Here is a 17,651-nt window from a genome sequence, read left to right as displayed (position 1 = left end):
TTGAGATCTCCCTTTTAATCTTGGAGGGTTGAATTTTGCTCCTATCATTGTAGCCTATAAACTTGTGGAAAAGTGGCAATAGGCCTATAATGGCCACAGCTGTATCATAGTTAAAATTATCTTAATTACAAAATATGTTAAGAATCATGAGCCTTTACCCAGGCACAAACTGCAGCCAGTGGCACAGTGGCAATCCTTATTGTAATTCATTTTTTCCTTGCAATATCAGAGCACAACTGCAACTTTGGAAGCAAATCCCAACTCTAAACAATCTATCCTCTTTAAAATCAATGTCAAACACATCATTTTCACAGCACAAGGTTTGTCTGCCTGTTCCCATGTTCAAGTATATAACAGTGTAACATATCAAAGAGACATTACTTTAAATCGTATTTCTTATAAGTCCAATCTCCAGGCCAAGATTCACGCGAAACACCAAGCCAATTTAGAAACATCTTAGAGGCCTGCATTTCCTGGGTTGCGTCATGCCACGTGTAGCTAGTTAACAAGGCTCTGACACTGAATCACCAGTTTTAAACAAACCTTTCCTTAATAACACTATACCTTTTAAATCATAGCCAATTAATTTATAACTCTATAGTCAAGATATGTAAAACCTTATACCATTAAGACCAATTAAAAACAAGAATAAAGTGATTACACGAATCTTATGAGTTAAACCAGAGTTTTCCCAAACTGGAGGTTATTGGCCTTTTAAGAGAAAAAGTTGAGCACATTGCAGCTGCCGGGTCTACCGGCTTGTGGCCTACAGAGTTCCGTGGTCCCTCCAAGCTGGAGCAAGGCCAAGTAACTTTGAGGCGCTAGCACTCTGCCTCTAGCCACTCGCCAGGGCCAATTGCCTGTGGCCTGCAGAGTTCCGGGCACTCTGGCGGCTGCCATTTTTGGCCTGTGCCCCACACGCCATGCACTGCCCTGTGCTCTGCCTCCCAAGTGCTAGGATTAAAGGAGTGAGCCACCATTGTCCGCTACTGCACATGGCTTTTTTTTTTTCCTTTAGCTGTGTTTTACTCCTACTTGTAAATGTGAGGCACCTCAAATTAGCTGCCTCTGTGTAAACTAGGACTGCCAGGACTGCCAGCAAATAACAACAAACAACAGACAACGAGGCAATTTGATGTCCCAAAGAGATCCAAATATCTTAACCTGAACTAAGGAGATCTCCAGTAGGTTTCAGAGAGAAAACAGGATGTCTCCTGTTTTTTTTTTTTTTTTTCTCCTCACCAGAAGAGTTTTGAAATAGCTCCCAACCATTCTTTTTTTTTTTATACCTTGTCCTACACATGGAAAGATTACTTTTCTGAAACCTGCTTTTTCTCTTGTTTAATATTTAACAAGGGGGAAGGGGGATGCCTAAGTGAACAAACACACACACATGTGGACTCTTTCTTTGCAGTCCAGGTCTTACATGCTGCCTGTGAGCAGTTTTTCTCTCCAGCCGCGCGTTGCAACCAACCTGCTTCCCGGCCCTGCGTAGCAGCAGTTCCCCATCGCATGCTGCCCGGAGCATCTGCTGGAGCCCAGGCAGAGCAGCTGCATCCAAGCTGGACAGAGCTGGGCAGATGGAGATGTAGAGAACAAAGGCCACCGCTAGGGCCCTGGGCTCCAGGCTACAGCTGAGCGAGGGATGAGCGCAAGGCCATGGGGTCCTAGGTGGCCAGCTGTCTGCCTGGCCTGCTTGACACCAGCCCGGGTCCATCACCATACCTCTCCTCTTCATATCTGGCAGCTTCCTCCTCTAACTCAGCCTTGGAGGCTGTGTCTAATTTTGAGTCAGAGGAGCAGTGTGGGGACAGCGCCTGTTTCTAGTTTCATTTTGGCTTTTTGAAATCTCCTTAAGAGAAGGGTATATATTTCTAGGAATTTTGGTGTCCTCCAAGGGTCTTGTAATCCTTGGAGGAGGATTTTCTATATTCTCAGGCATATCTACAATCACAGAGGGACATGGAGAGCGCAGCCCACCCTCGCTGCTTTCACTTTTGCGTGATGGCAGTCTTGAGGCTTGTAGAAAGTCACCAGCAATGGCTAACAGACAGGTGTTTTCTCCTCCATTTTCAGTATCTTTTATTATGTCCCAGATAAGGCCCCAATAATTAAAAATGCATCAGACACTGGTTCACCTGTTTTCAAAATCTTATTACTTTCTTTACCAACCCTATTCTCTGTTAGCAGGTTATGTCAGGTCCACTTAAAACCAACCAAGGGCACTTTTCATGACAAAACAAAAGAACTTAATTAAATCTTTTTTCTTAACTCTTATTCCTTTCTCCCGGAATGATTGCTTGATTTCTCCTATGAATCAAGCCTCTTTAGCCTCTTTTTTCCCCGAATGACAATCAGATGACAATGTTTGGCCACTGACCTGCCCCTCCAGTGACACACGAACAATGGGGTCTGTGGGGTCCTTCGGTCCTTTTCCCGGGATTTCTCTTCCATCCTCCAGTAGTTGACCGTACTTCGGGTCCCTGTTCAGGTGCCACTATGACCCGTCCTGCAGGTCCAGTTATTCCAGGGTCCCGAAGAAGCACTACCTGAGGGTCAAAAATGGGGGGGAAGAGTGAAAGGGAGACCAAGCAATTGGGGTATCTTTATGTCAAGGTCTCATTTAATGTGGGGGAGGCCAACGGGTTTTAAGGCTTACAGAGAAGGAATAACCTTCACACAAGAACAAAGGAGGGAAGGGCAGAGACACCCTTGGTGATAGAAGCAGGAAGCGAAGAGGTCATCTGGTGGGGACACCTGGAGTTCACGCAAGCAGGAACATTCCGCTGTTGGGGCAGGAACATCTTGTGGTATTCTCAGAATCTTCTTGCACCAACAGCTCATGGGGGAGGCTCTAGTCAATTGTTCTCAAATTTTAGCAGCCACCACCTTAGGGCTGTGAGTAAGCATTAAATCTGAATAGCTCAGGACAGCTTCCCACATCTTGGGAAACCATATAAAGTTCCTTAGTATTTATTGTATTTTCTGCACAAAGTAAGTTTTATCAAATAAAGAAAACTGAACTAATTCTATCTCATCAAATCAGAGTAAGTCTCTACATTAGGAACAATAAATTTTCTTTAAAAATGCCCAAATTTATGGAGATTGAAAACTAAACCAATGAATAGTGGTCATTGATCAAATAAACAAATACAACTTTTCCCAGAATTAAAAGATGATGTATCAAAACTTACAGAATACAATTAATGTGACCTTAAGTTACAAAGAAGTAGCTATGATTACCTACATTAAGAAATTAGAGTGATAGTAGATAAATAAATTATTACTGTACACTTAAGGTCCTGAAAAGTTATGCCTTACTTCAAACCAGTAAATGAAAAATCAATCAATGACATAATACAAAAATTCATTAAATAAAAAAATAATTTATTTATAGAAGTTTAAATCAGAAAAATAGATAAAGGAGAAGTTTACTTTCCTTTGATAATAACAAAAAATATAGAAAATGTGGTATAGGGGTTACAGCTAAAATTTTTCTACATATCATGCTTTAAATATTCAACTAAATATTTTTCATTATATACTCTACTATATTGTCAGCTCATAATGATACATCAATAATTTTCCTCATTGCATTCAAATAGTAAAACCTATAGTGGTGCATTTAGTCTTTAAAATTTAGTTATTGGCACATTCTATGAATAACTAACAAAATACTAGTGATATACATCTCAGTGAGGCATTTTGCGTCTGGAAGCAAATAAGAGTTATAAAATAAAAAGTTCATGTGTTTCTATTATATAAATTCTCATTATACCATAAAATCAATACAAATTAAACTATGTAATTTATGACAAAATAAAATGTTTTGCACCTTCTCAAACCATCCTAAATTCCAATATAAAAAATGTCCTTCATTTTCAATGGAATCAACAATCACTGTCATTATTAAAGACATGACTATTTTTTCTACTATGAGAATCATAGTTTTACTTTTATTATACTTATTTAGCATAACAATTTTATCCAGTTAATCCATAGCTAATATGTAAGACTGTGACTCCTTAACATAATAATGTATTTTATTAACATTAAAATTTTAAGGTATACTGAATTGTGTATATTTTTTAAAGGAAAGGAACATAATAAAGTCTAGTATTATGGAAACTAAAATTATTTTTTTCTTTTTTTAATGACATCTAGCTCATTTATCCTCTTACAACCTTTGCAAAAAAAGGCAAAGTAGAATTTATTTAAATGAAGAGCATCATAAATGAACATTATTTCAGAATTTCAGTGTTTTGGTGTTGTGTAGTATCATGGAAAAAAATCTCTCTCTGGGTAAGAATCTTTAAAAATCCCTTGTACTTTTGGGGATTTCACAACATGTATAAGTTAGGATTTTGAAGGAAGTAATACCACTTTAAATTCATTAAACTTGGAAGAACTTAAACTTTTCAAATCATTAAGTCACTAAAACTTTATCAATATTTAATTACAATAGCTAACATGTAAACTTTACAATAAGTTAAAGAGAAAAGTCTAAAAGGCTTTAAATGTGTTACAGTTCTTTGCAAGATACTCTGTTTTATGACTGTGAGTATGGCATGTGGGTGTGTCCATGTATTTATTTGTGTTCTGTGTGTATGTGAATGCAGATATGCACACTTAAGATTCTAGAATTCAAGTCTGTATTAAAAGAGTATAGGCAGAACAAATTAGGATACAAATTTGCTAGGTTTAAAAGAAGTGGTAAATCTAGGAGTAGTTAAGACAGGCAAATTATCAAAATACAGTGTATGAAGATCTCAAAAAATATTAAAAAATTTTAAAAGTGTTTCTTTGAGATTATATCACAATTATATTTATCCTTCCATTTCTTCCATTCAAACACTTCTATATAGCTATCACTTTTCCCTTGAAATATGGAATTTTACCATTAATATTTGTTACATATACACACACATATATAATACTTTTATGTAATACATATACATATTACTTAATGTACCTAAATACATTCAAACAACCTGTTTTTTCTTTATAATGTTACACTCATGTCTGTTTTAGTAACTAACCATTTGCTTCTAAATAACCAAATTGATATGCTCGTCTCTGGGGAAGAGCACCCACATGTGTGCTTTAACAAAAACTTCCTCTCGTAACAGTTTTCAGGAAATCATCTCATGAAACAACTAAGACACCAGAAATTTTCACTTCAGGAGAAGTTTTATGTGTTGTAGTAAGTTGCTACAGTGGCATAGGTTACATTACTGCTTCTCAACTTGTAGGTGATGATTCATTTGGCAAATCTATCTCCACAAATACTGATATTATGGTTTGTGATCATAGTAAAATTATGTTGAAAAGGTAGTAACACAATCATTTCATTGTTGGGATGGCAACATGAGAAAATGGATTAAAATTTCACAGCATTGGGGAAGATTTAAGCACCTTTTTCCTGATACATAGAAATATGAGCAACCTACTGCATGCTCCTGCTCTCAGCATTCAGTAGTTGCTTGTTCAGTGACTTGTCATAATATGCCTTTTATGACATGGTAAACTATCTTCTCAAGCCATTAGCCAAAATGAATTCTTCTTCCCTTAAGTTGATTCTTATCAAATACTTGATAACAACAGTGGGGGAAATAACAAATGAGGAATACTAGAATCCATAGTCAGTTAATCACTGGAGAAGTAACTAATATGGAACACTGGCACCCAGAGTAGGGTCATCACTGTGATTCACCTAACATAGACCTACGAAAACTGAGTTATAGGAAGAAGGAAGATGAATTTGCATTTGAACAGATAGAAGTCAAGAATTCTGACTGATGTGAGGTGGAATCTCAAGGATGTTTTGATTTGAATTTCCCTGATAATTAAGGATGTTGAACATTTCTTTAGGTGCTTCTCAGCTAATTGGTATTCCACAGTTGAGAATTCTTTGTTTAGCTCTATAACCCATTTTTAATAGCGTTATTTGGTTCTCTGAATTCTAACTTCTTAAGTCTTTGTACATATTGGATATTAGCCATCTATTAGATGTAGAGTTCATAAAAATCTTTTCCTAATCTGTTGGTTGCTGTTTTATACTATTGACTATGTTCTATGCCTTACAGAGCTTTGCAATTTTATGATGTCACATTTGTCAATTTTTTATTTCAGAGCATACATCATTGGTGTCTTATCCATGAAAACGTCCCCTGTGCCCATGTGTGCAAGGCTCTTCCCCACTTTCTCTTCTATTAGTTTTAGTTTATCTTGTTTCATATGGATATCCTTGACCACTTGGACTTGAACTTTGTACAAGGATATAAGAAAGTTCAATACTCATTCTTTTACATGCTGACCTCCACTCAAAGCAGAACCATTTGTTAAAAGTGCTGTCTTTTTGCCACTGGACAGTGTTAGTTCTTTTATCAAAGAGCAAGTGATCATAGGTGTGTGTGGTCATTTCTGGTCCATTGATCTACCTGCCTATCTCTGTACCAACACTATACAACATTTATCACTATTGCTCTGAAATACAGCTTGAGGTCTGGGATGATGATTCTCCCAGAACATCTTTTAATGTTGAGAATAGTTCTTACTATCCTGGTTTTTTGTTTTGTTTTGTTTTTATTTTTTGTTAGTCCAGATGAATTTGTAAATTGCTCTTTCTTACTCTATGAAGAATTGAGTTGGTATTTTGATGGAGATTGCATTGAGTATGTAGATTGCTTTCAGGATGATGACCATTTTTACTATATTGATCCTGCCAATCCATGAGCATGGAAGATCTTTTCATCTTCTGAGACCTTCTTTGATTTCATTCTTCAAAGACTTCAAGTTCTTGTCATAAAGATCTTTAACTTGCTTGGTTAGAGTCACACCAATGGGCACAGGAGATGCTGGTGTGTATGTGGAGAAAGAGGGACACTCTTCCATTGTTTAGGGATTGCAAACTGATACAATCACTCAGGAAATCAGTTTTTGCACTTCCTCAGAAAATTGAACATAGTATTACCTCAGGATCCAGCTATACCACTCCTGGGCATAAACCCAAAAGATACTTCAACATATAACCAGGACACATGCTCCATTATATTTGCAGCAGCCTTATTTATGACCATTAGAAGATGGAAAGAACCCAGATGTGATTCAACATAGAAATGGATACAGAAAATATGGTACATTTACCAAAGGAGTACTACTCAGCTATTAAAAACAATGAATTAGTGAAATTTTTTGGCAAAGGGATGGAACTAGAAAATATCATCCTGAGTAAGGCAACACAATCACAAAAGAACACACATGGTATGCACTCAATGATAAGTGGATATTAGACCAAAAGCTTAGAATACCCAAGATACAATTCACAGGCCATATGAAGCTCAAAAAGAAGGAAGAGCAACATATGGATACTTTGGCCCTCATTAGAAGGGGAAATAAAATATTCATGGGAGGAGATATAGAGACAATGTGTGGAGCAGAGACTGAAGGAAAGACCATTGAGAGACTGCCCCACCTATAGATCCATCCTATATGTGTGTGTGTGTGTGTGTGTGTGTGTGTGTGTGTACCAAACCCAGACACTATTGTGGATGCCAAGAAATGTTTACTGACAGGAGCCTGATATAGCTATCTACTGAGAGACTCTGCTAGAATCTGACAAATACAAGGTGGATGCATTCAGCCAACTATCAGACTGAGCACAGTGCCAGTATCCCAATAGAAGAATTAGAGAAAGGACTGAAAGAGCTGAAGGTTCAATGACTCACTGAGGGTAATGCCAGGGTATGGTGTCAGGAGTGGGAAAGTGGCGAAACTCCTTCATAGAGGCAGGGGAAGGTGGATTGGATAGCGGGTTTTGGAGGGAAAACCAGGAAAGGAGACTACATTTCAAATGTAAATAAAGAAAATATCTTAAAAATTAAAATAATTCTGTTAATCGTGTTTAATCAATCACTCTGATGGAAATGCTAAAAATCAAAATATAACAAATGTATACAATTATGACTATCTCCAGAGTTTCAGAAATAAGCAAATATTTAGGTTACATTATGGATGGTATCAGGCACATTGTACCAGTGTCCTGAAAATTAGACTGATCTTGGAATAAAAAGCAATTGTGATAGCCAGAACCTGGAAACAACGCAGATATCCCAAAGCAGAAGAATTGTTACATAAAATGTGGCTCATTTACACAATGAAATGTTACTCAGCTATTTAATAATGATGACATTCTAAGTTTTACAGTTTTTAGAAGGAACTAGAAAATATTCTGAGTGAGAAAGCCCAGGCTCAAAAGTACATGCATGATATGAACTCACAAAAAAAGTACAGAATATCCATCACATAGTCCACAGAGATAAAAAAAAGGTCATCAAGCTGAAGGGCCTAAGTGAGAATGCTTCAGCTCTGCTTGGGAGGGAGAACAAAGCAGCCACAAGGAGGGGAGGGTGGAGGGTGGGATATGGGAGGGAAATGGGATGGATGGGAGAAGAGGAACATCATCTGGAATTGGATGAGACAAAAAGACTGAAGTCCTGATTGCCATCAGAAAGAACAGAAGCAGGCAACCTCTGGTGGTAGGAGGTTGGGGGCCTCTCCAGAATGTGCCAGAAACCTGGGAAGTGGTAGACTCTCAGGACTCAAAGGGATGGACCTTAGATGAAATGCCCTACATTGAGGAGAGGGAAATTATAGAGCCCACCTCCTCCAGAAAGGCAGAGCATCAGATTAGGGATGGGATTGCTATCCCATATACAAAATTCTGACCCATAATTGTTCCTATCTGAAAGACCTGCAGGGATGGAAATGGAGAGGAACCTGAGGAAAGGTCCAGTGACAGGTTCAAATTAGGATCTAGGTCAAGATCTGACACTATTACTGAGGCTATGGAGTACTCACAAAAAAGGACATATCTTGACTTTCCCCTGGAAGACCCAACAAGCAGATAAAAGAGTCAGATGCAGATATTTTCACCCAACCAATGGACAGAAGCTGTTGATCCCTCTGGATGAATTAGTGGAAAGCTGGAAGAAGCTGAGGAGGAAGGAGAACCTGTATGAGGACCAGCAGTCTCAATTAACCTAGCCCCTAGAGATCTCTCATACACTGGATCACCAACCAGGCAGCATTCACCTCACCAGAAGATTTGAAGCCCCTGACACATGTATAGCAGAGAACTGCTGGGGCTGGATTTAGTAAAAGAAGATGTACCTAATTCAGGAGACTGGAGGCCCCAGGGAGTTTAGAGGCTTGGTAGATTAAGGGAGTGTGGGATTAGGACTTCCCTTTTGGAGACAGGGAGGAGGTATGGGAGGTGGAACAATCAGAGGTTGCACAAAGAGGGTAACAAAATCAGAAGATTAAAATAAGTAAATAAATAAATCAACAGATACATACATAAATGCATAAGCGAATACATAAATAAATTGCTTATAAAATACAATTGATTTGTAGAGAAAATTTTAAGACTGAGTAGTGCTTTGGCTGTGGTATGTTTATTATTTACTACATGTACCTAGCTTTATATGAGCATACAACATAATGTGGAGACAAAAGAAGAAAAGCTTGTTAAGAAATAAAGTGTGAACCTGATTAAACCTGGGTACATTTTACAAAGCTGCTGTAATTATTAAAATGAAAACCAAAATTCAGGCACAAAACCATAATTTTCATGTGACGTTGAAAAAAGTTGATACAAACAACCCATCTATAAGTGACAGTAAATTTTAAGAATACAAATTTATTTTAAAGATGATTTCAAAGACAGAAATTATCTTCAGAAGGTTTCTTTTTCTAAAAAAAAAAAAAAAAAGTTAGGAAGGTGTATCATCAAATAATATTGTCCCATTGTGTATGGGTGCTGAGACTATGATGACATGAACCAGAGTACAGCTCAAGCTCACAATAGAATTTGGATTGTTCCCATAGGTAGCACTGTTTTTGAAGGCCTGAAATATTTTAAAACTAAATACTATTCAGTGTGTTCCAAAGACTGAGAAAGTTAATGAGCCTAGATCATATTTCTTCCATCGGGTATTTCATAAGCAAAGTCTAAAGCTGTGCAGGTCCAGCCTACATTGCAATAGAATCAGCAAGGTGCAAAAGTGGAGAAGACACTGAGGAAATCTGCAGGTGAACTACAGAATCTGTAGACCACATAGACTACAGGTAACAGAGTTCTATCATCATACCTACCCAAGCCAAATGGACCTCATACCACTACATTACTCAGAATCTAGACTGGAAACTTCAATCTGTGATTTTTACCGTCTTAGAATTTGGACTTCCTTTGACCTAATCATTTATTTTCTACCATTACTCCATTTGGAATGGGCATACTCATTCTGTAACCTTGTATATGGGAACTAATCTACTTGTTAAGTGTTTATACAGTGGCTATCAGAGGTCAACATTATTCTCAGAAGATGCTTTGGATTTTAATGTTTGACAAATTTTGAAACTCAAAAGTTATATGAACTTGAAATTTAAGTGACTGTGTTATGATATGACTGTGAATTTTGAGGCACGGCAATATGATTTGGATGTGAAGTATCTCCCACCAGCTTGTATATTTAAACTCCTGATTCTGAGCTGGTAACGTTGTTGTGAGTGTGTCTAATGCAATAAGAATTAGAGAAAAATTGAGGTTAAGTAGGCCACTGACTGTGGATGGTTATTCACTCACTCCTTGTCCAACTTTTTTTTTTACGTATTGACAGCAAAGTAGCCAGACACTTAAAGCCCCATTTCCATAGGGTAAGCCATTCTTACAGTTGATACATAATAAACTATATCCTTTAAACCATTAGTTAGAATAAAAATTCTTCCTTAAATAATTCTTTCAGGAATTTAATCATAGCAATTAGAAAAGCAGCATAATCAGTGCTGGTAAGTCTGCTTATATTTAGAAGAAATACTTTGGAAATATGGTGAAAGTGTTAAACTAAGTTAATCTAAATGTCAAACAGATGCCTTTGCCTGTATACTTGAATTCTTATCAGTAGATGATTATCTATTTTCTTTTCTTTTTCAGCTTGTTTTTGTCAGTGAATAGTCTTGGAATCAGAATACAAGTGAAAATAGAATCAATGCAAATCCAATGTTATATTTTTTCTGCTTACAGAAATGAATTATTGAAACCCTTTTCATATATATGGATCCAGTTAATATTATATCATCACCTCAAGATAAGCCACAATGTCTCTGTTACTCTTTACTTATGATCATTACTTGTGTTTTTTGGCATGCTTGTGCTACAGGCTTTATGACATTTACATTATAATATGTTACTCATAGTGTGATTTAAAGGTTCAGTTTATCTTCTATATTTATTTGCCTTAGAATAATTCAGCACAACTTCAAAATTAGCTTAGGTATGGTACAATGTTGATTCTTTACATTTTGTGTCAAAGATGAAAAGTAAGGTCTTGCTTCTTGAATATAATCATGTCATGGACGGACACTGGATGAAAACAAAATAGCAGCGACAAAACACAGCAGTCATTGACACTGTCAAATGTGTCCCCTACATTTATTTAAGGCTTACCTGGACATACTTTGTTATTCTGATAAGAATAACGTTCTGGGTCACTGACAAGGAGCTTCTATTCTAGCCCTAAACCATCACTATGTTTCCATAAGGAAATCAGATTTACTCAAGTTTTCAAATAGAGGAATATAGATTCAAAGACTGTAATGTTTATGAACATAGTGGAGCACGTATCCTTATGACCTGCTGGGGAATCCTCTGGGTATATGCCCAGGAGTGGTATAGCAGGTAATGCATTCTCAAAAGATTAATCATGGTATGCACTCACTAATAAGTGGATATTAGCCTAGAAAATTGGAATACCCAAAACATAACTCACACATCAAATGATGTACAAGAAGAATGGAGGAGTAGCCCCTGGTTCTGTAAAGACTCAGTGTAGCAGTATAGGGCAAAACCAGAACAGGGAAGTGGGAAGGGATGGATAGGAGAACAGGGGGAGGGAAGAGGGCTTATGGGACTTTAGGGGAGTGGGGGGCCAGAAAAGGAGAAATCATTTGAAATGCAAATAAAAATATATCTAATAAAAAAGACTGTATTGTTTATACAACTAAAATCAAAATCATTCAAAAGAACAAAGCTAATATTAATATAGTGCCTATGGAAATTCACTTCATAATAGGAAGAATTTGGAGGACAGCACATTGTTGCCCACATCACATTTTTCTGGAATTCTGTGGCAGTGTCCAAGGTTGATGTGACAGAGAAACTGTCCTACGAAATGGGATGGTCTGTATCAAAATCCATGTGCAACCAATGGTGCTACAAATCTGTTACGAGAAGACTTGTCAGAAAAAAACCTCAACATAAAACAAAAATATGTTACCTCATATGAATGGAAGAAATCTACACATTATGAAAAATACCAAATATAATTACAGAAAATAAGGTTTTTTTTTAATATTTCATCAATAACAATAAACCCAAAGAATCTGACAAAGTAATATCTAAATTGCCAAAAAGGAAATTAGAAATAGTGAAATGTATAAAATTTCGATTGAAAAAGGGACATTGCAATATATAGTACTGAAAGTCAAAGCATACTTATTTGAAAACACTGGATATCAATATGTTAGACAATATATAAAATATGAACAAATGAAAACCAAAACAACTATGAGGAATAAAAGAAAATCTAATAGGTAATATGAAATGATGGAATTGAAGCAAAAATAAAATACCCCTCAACATAAAATAGTCTGTATAATGTTTGTATCTTTTTCTCAAACTAATCCACAAATTTAAAAAAGAAGTAACTTCCCATCTAATTCGACAATGTCCATAATACCATGATACCAAACCTTGTCAAGGACATAGCAATGAAATGAAAACATTGTTTTTAAATTTCCTGAAAAACTCTCAATAAAATATAAAACTTTAATTTAGCACCACATTAAAACAATCATGAAAACTGGATATAATCACATATGTACCAAAATGTAGAACAATCCCAAAGAGGAAAATAGCTTAGGCAATGTAATGAGTTTGAAAACACTTTACACTAAAGAATCTTTGTCTCATAAAACTTATGTGCTATGACAAATATAGTTTTATGAGATGAATACAAGGATTGCTTAGGATATGAAATCTAACTACAATCTATTGAAAATGTCAAGGATAAAAGTCATTTGATCCTTCAATTTGATAATAGCATCTGTACAAATTCAGATTTTTCTTCAAGATAAAAGCTCAATGAATCTAGGTATAGAAGGATAAGCAAAATAAAGAGTATCAAACCTTCATCCAACATGATTCAGAATGGAAAAACTTAAACCATAACCTCTATGGACAGAAGCAGGACAGAAACCTATTTCCATTGTATCTATTCAATAGAGCACTAACAAGCATACAACCAGAACAATCTACTGAGAGAATGCAATAAAGAATGAATTCAAGCTAGAAAATGAGAAGTAAAATTATTCTAGTTTGTAGATAATATGGTTATATGCATAATAGTTATACCCAAAGGAGTTTTTATGACTGTTAAATCTTCTAAAATAGCAGCGTGAGAAGTCAGTAAAAGGGGTTGAAAAGCTCTTATAAAATATAAATATTTAACTATGAAAGCACTAGGCAAAACAATACTATTCATAATAGCTACAAAGGATACATCTTCACAAATATAACTAAGAACATAAATGACCCTGAAAAAATATACTTTTTCAAACATAGCACTAAAATATATTTGAAGAAATCAGAAAGTAGAAATAATATATTGTTCATGAGTTGGAATAATTTCTATCATAAACTTGGTCAAACTGACACAATAATGTACCTTGTGGTAAGTTTGTGCCTAGCATTTGCAAGAACCTGGGCTTGGTGCAATCCTCTTAAAAAAATAAAATGTCATACGCACTATTATATGTCCATATTCAACGGAAAACTCAACAAAAACCCTTTGACATACATCAAAAAATAGCAAAAATGCTGAAGTTCATAAGTTTTGCTGGAATAGCAAAACTAAATTTGAGTATAAGGAACAATGCTGGAGTCACCCTAATATCTAAATCAAATCACACTAGAGATTGAATTGGAAAGTCATATTATTGGCATTCAATGCAAAAAAATGTATCTCATGTATAACACTAGAATATAATAAAGGATGCAGTATATTTTTCCAGGTATCAATTGGTCCCCCCAAAATCTGGGAAAGCTTATTAGAGAATGGATAGACTTCAGAGTGAGTGGTTTGATGAAAGATTAATGTTCATATGTAGAAGCCAAAATGTGGAGTGTAATTTTTTGTACCCATTATAAAAATTGTTTCAAAATGAGTCACTCTCTAAAAATGTATCTGTAACTTTAAAAGCAGTTGAGGAAAATAAAACATCTTTCAATTTTTTGTCAGATTTCTCAGTGATATGAAAATGCCTTAGAACATGAAAGCAATAGTAACGTCATAGAGTAACCACAAATTAAATATTTTGGAACAACAAGAAAGTAAATGGCTTGAAAAGACACTTCATATAATGCCATGGAACTTTGGGAGTATGTCAGGTGATACAGATTCATATGGTGTTTTGCTGATACTGACTCCCATATTGTTTTTGCTTAAGTAACACCCATGGGAGAAGTGATATTTAGAAAGTACAAAGGAGACTCAATGAACAGTGATATTGTGTGTGCACAGCTAGGCTTGTAATGATTTATTGGTCTCACATCTTCTTTATTGATCTTCACTTCATAAACAGATGCACATCAACTGGGCAGTGGTGGTGTATGCCTTTAATCCCAGCACTTGGGAGGCAGGGGCAAGCAGGTTTCTGACTTCGAGGCCAGCCTAGTCTACAGAGTGAGTTCCAGGACAGCCAGGGCTATACGAAGAAATCCTGTCTCAAAAAACCAAGAGAGAGAGAGAGACAGAGACAGAGAGAGACAGAGAGAGATGCACATCACTTAATTTCTCTTGGTGTCCCAGCTGGTGGTTTCTAATGTTTACTCTGAGTTTTTGAACATAATCACTGATTCCTTATATGTAGAAAGAATTATTTTTCTATAAATGAAACTATATTTTTACATGTTATAATATAAAGCATGTAACTCGTATACCACAGAATTCCACAGGACAAGAAGTTTCAGAATGAACCAATCTTACCTTAAAGGAGATGCTTATTAAATAAAAAGGAAGAGTAAAACCTGTCAGGGAAAGATGAAATAATGACCTCTTAATGCTAAATTTTCTTAATGTTGGTGAATGTGAGACATTAGCAGCTGAGAGACAAGACACTGGTTAATCAAAAAAACCTGAGGAACTAGGCCAACCAATATATGACTTAGTTAGGATTGTACTGCTGTGAGCAGACACTATGATAAAGTCAACTCTCAGAAAACAAACATATCATTTAATTGGGGCTGGCCTACAGGTTCAGAGGATCAGTCTATTATCATCACGGCAGGAGCCTGTTAGCATCCAGGTAGACATGGAGCTAGAGGAGTGGAGATTCCCACCTCATGTTCCAAAGGCCTTTAGGAGAAGACTTCCAAGCAGCTAAGACTAGGGTCTTAATTCCCATGTCTACAGTGTCATACCTACTCCAAGGCCACACAAACCCAACAAGGCCACACCTTCTAACATTTCTATTTATTGTGAGATTATTCACCATAGGCAGAACTGGAAAAGTTTCTAGTTCCTCCCATTGGGTGACTAAATAAAGAAATAAACAAACATACACATAAAATAAGAGAGAAAAGGAGACACAAAGACAGACAGATGTGTGTGTGTGTGTGTGTGAAAGAGAGAGAGAGAGAGACAGAGACAGAGAGACAGAGAAAGAGACACAGAGAGAATAAGAACAGGGTTATAAAGTTTCCAATGAAAGTAGAAATCCAACAAAAAACTGAGAGCTTGAAAGCAGATGACAATCAATCATGGGGAAATGATCACAGAAGTAAAGAAGAGTGCATGATAAAAGTAGAGAATACCTAAACATGAACCACCATGGTGAATTCAATAAATTTGATTAATATATACAGTAATAATTATAACTCAAAACAATATTTGAAAATGTATATGTATAACAGTTATTTCCAAAATATAAAAAGATTTTTTTTATATAATGTTCATCAAGTAACAGAGCACCTCTTACATGGAAAACTTATCTAGTAGTAGCACTATTATTAATTAATTTATGGATATTACAAGTCATAACACAGAAAGAAGAAACTTATAAATAATTCTCAGAAGATTCTATTAGCTAACTATACATATCCCGGTAGCTTTTGCTATAGAGCAATACCAAGTCTCAAAATAAATCAATAAAAGAAAAAAGAAAATGATTAAAATAGAGATTCATGTAGTGCCTTTTTGATGAGTTTGGGAATCACAGAAACATAACTACAACTTCATGCTGGGCAAGCACTGACCTATATCGTCAGTTATAAAAGACATATTTCATTGAAAGAAATGAATTGTACCTAGAGATTGAATATCATATCATCCTTACACTGCAGAAAAAGAATCACAAGAAAAACTTGGTTTCTAAAGGCTTATATCATTAATTTTAAGTTGTTTTCAGCTTATATGTCAAATAGTTCATAACACCAAATGGCCTATTGCAATAGGATGAATATAAACATATGTTTTGGTTACAGTCTCATAAATACCCTTTGTTAGAACCAGCATTTTCTTCTGAAAATATATAAGAAAAAATAATTTGTGTTGAGAACAAAGAATAGAAGCTAATGAATAATTTAGTCATTTCTAATGCAAATTTACATGTCTGTAATCTTCATTTGCATACTTGCAATTATAAAATGATTTTATGTATTTGATGAGGATGACTAAGAATCATTTGATATAAAAAAGCATATGGTGCACATATACAGAGATATCATTCAACTTGAACAAAAAATTACTACATGCATCAAATTGACATTGCACAGGCTGTAACAAAACAAATAGGAAGATATTATTGATTGAATTATATTTGTTCAAACACACTTCTAATGATAAATGTAGTTATTTGTAAGACATTTCATCCATTTGGTTTTATCTAAATTTACATATCTTTTATATAATTTATTTTTGAATTTCACAACTTAAAAAAGAGAATTGCAAAGGAAATCAAACTTTTATTGTTTTATAATCAAAACTGTGTCTAATAAATTTGAAAGTGTTTTTTTATTTCTTAATGTTTCAACCATTAGCTCTAAGCCTCATTCTGACTATAGTTATACGGTCTGTAATCTCTTTGTTCAATCATGTGTAGAAATAACTGACTCAAATCCAAAGGACATTACATTATATAGACAAACTACAAATAAACCTAAAACAACTATTAAACCACAACAAACACCAAAAAATCATATTCATTGAAAAGAAATTTGCTACTGGTGAATAGGTATGTGACAAATTTAATTATTTATAGATTGATGTTTCATTTATTTGAATGTATCTCTGATTTTAAGATGATCCATATGTCTAAATGCTTATCAAAACATATATGATTTGTGTACAAACTGTAGAGACAATCTGTATAAAACACTAGGTTATAGAAACATACTGTTAAAAAATAGCATATACTCTAATGCTATAGGATTGTACTTAGTAAAAATTGTACAATAAAGATGTCATTGGAAGTAGGGTTGGCTTGGTTTATTTTATGCTGTGTGTATATGTGTGCATGTGTGTGTGCGCGCGCGC

Source organism: Apodemus sylvaticus, chromosome 19, assembly GCF_947179515.1.
Source record: "Apodemus sylvaticus chromosome 19, mApoSyl1.1, whole genome shotgun sequence".
Classification (NCBI taxonomy): Eukaryota; Metazoa; Chordata; class Mammalia; order Rodentia; family Muridae; genus Apodemus; species Apodemus sylvaticus.
The sequence above is the reverse complement of the archived record's forward strand: the minus strand, read 5'-3'. Positions refer to the sequence as shown.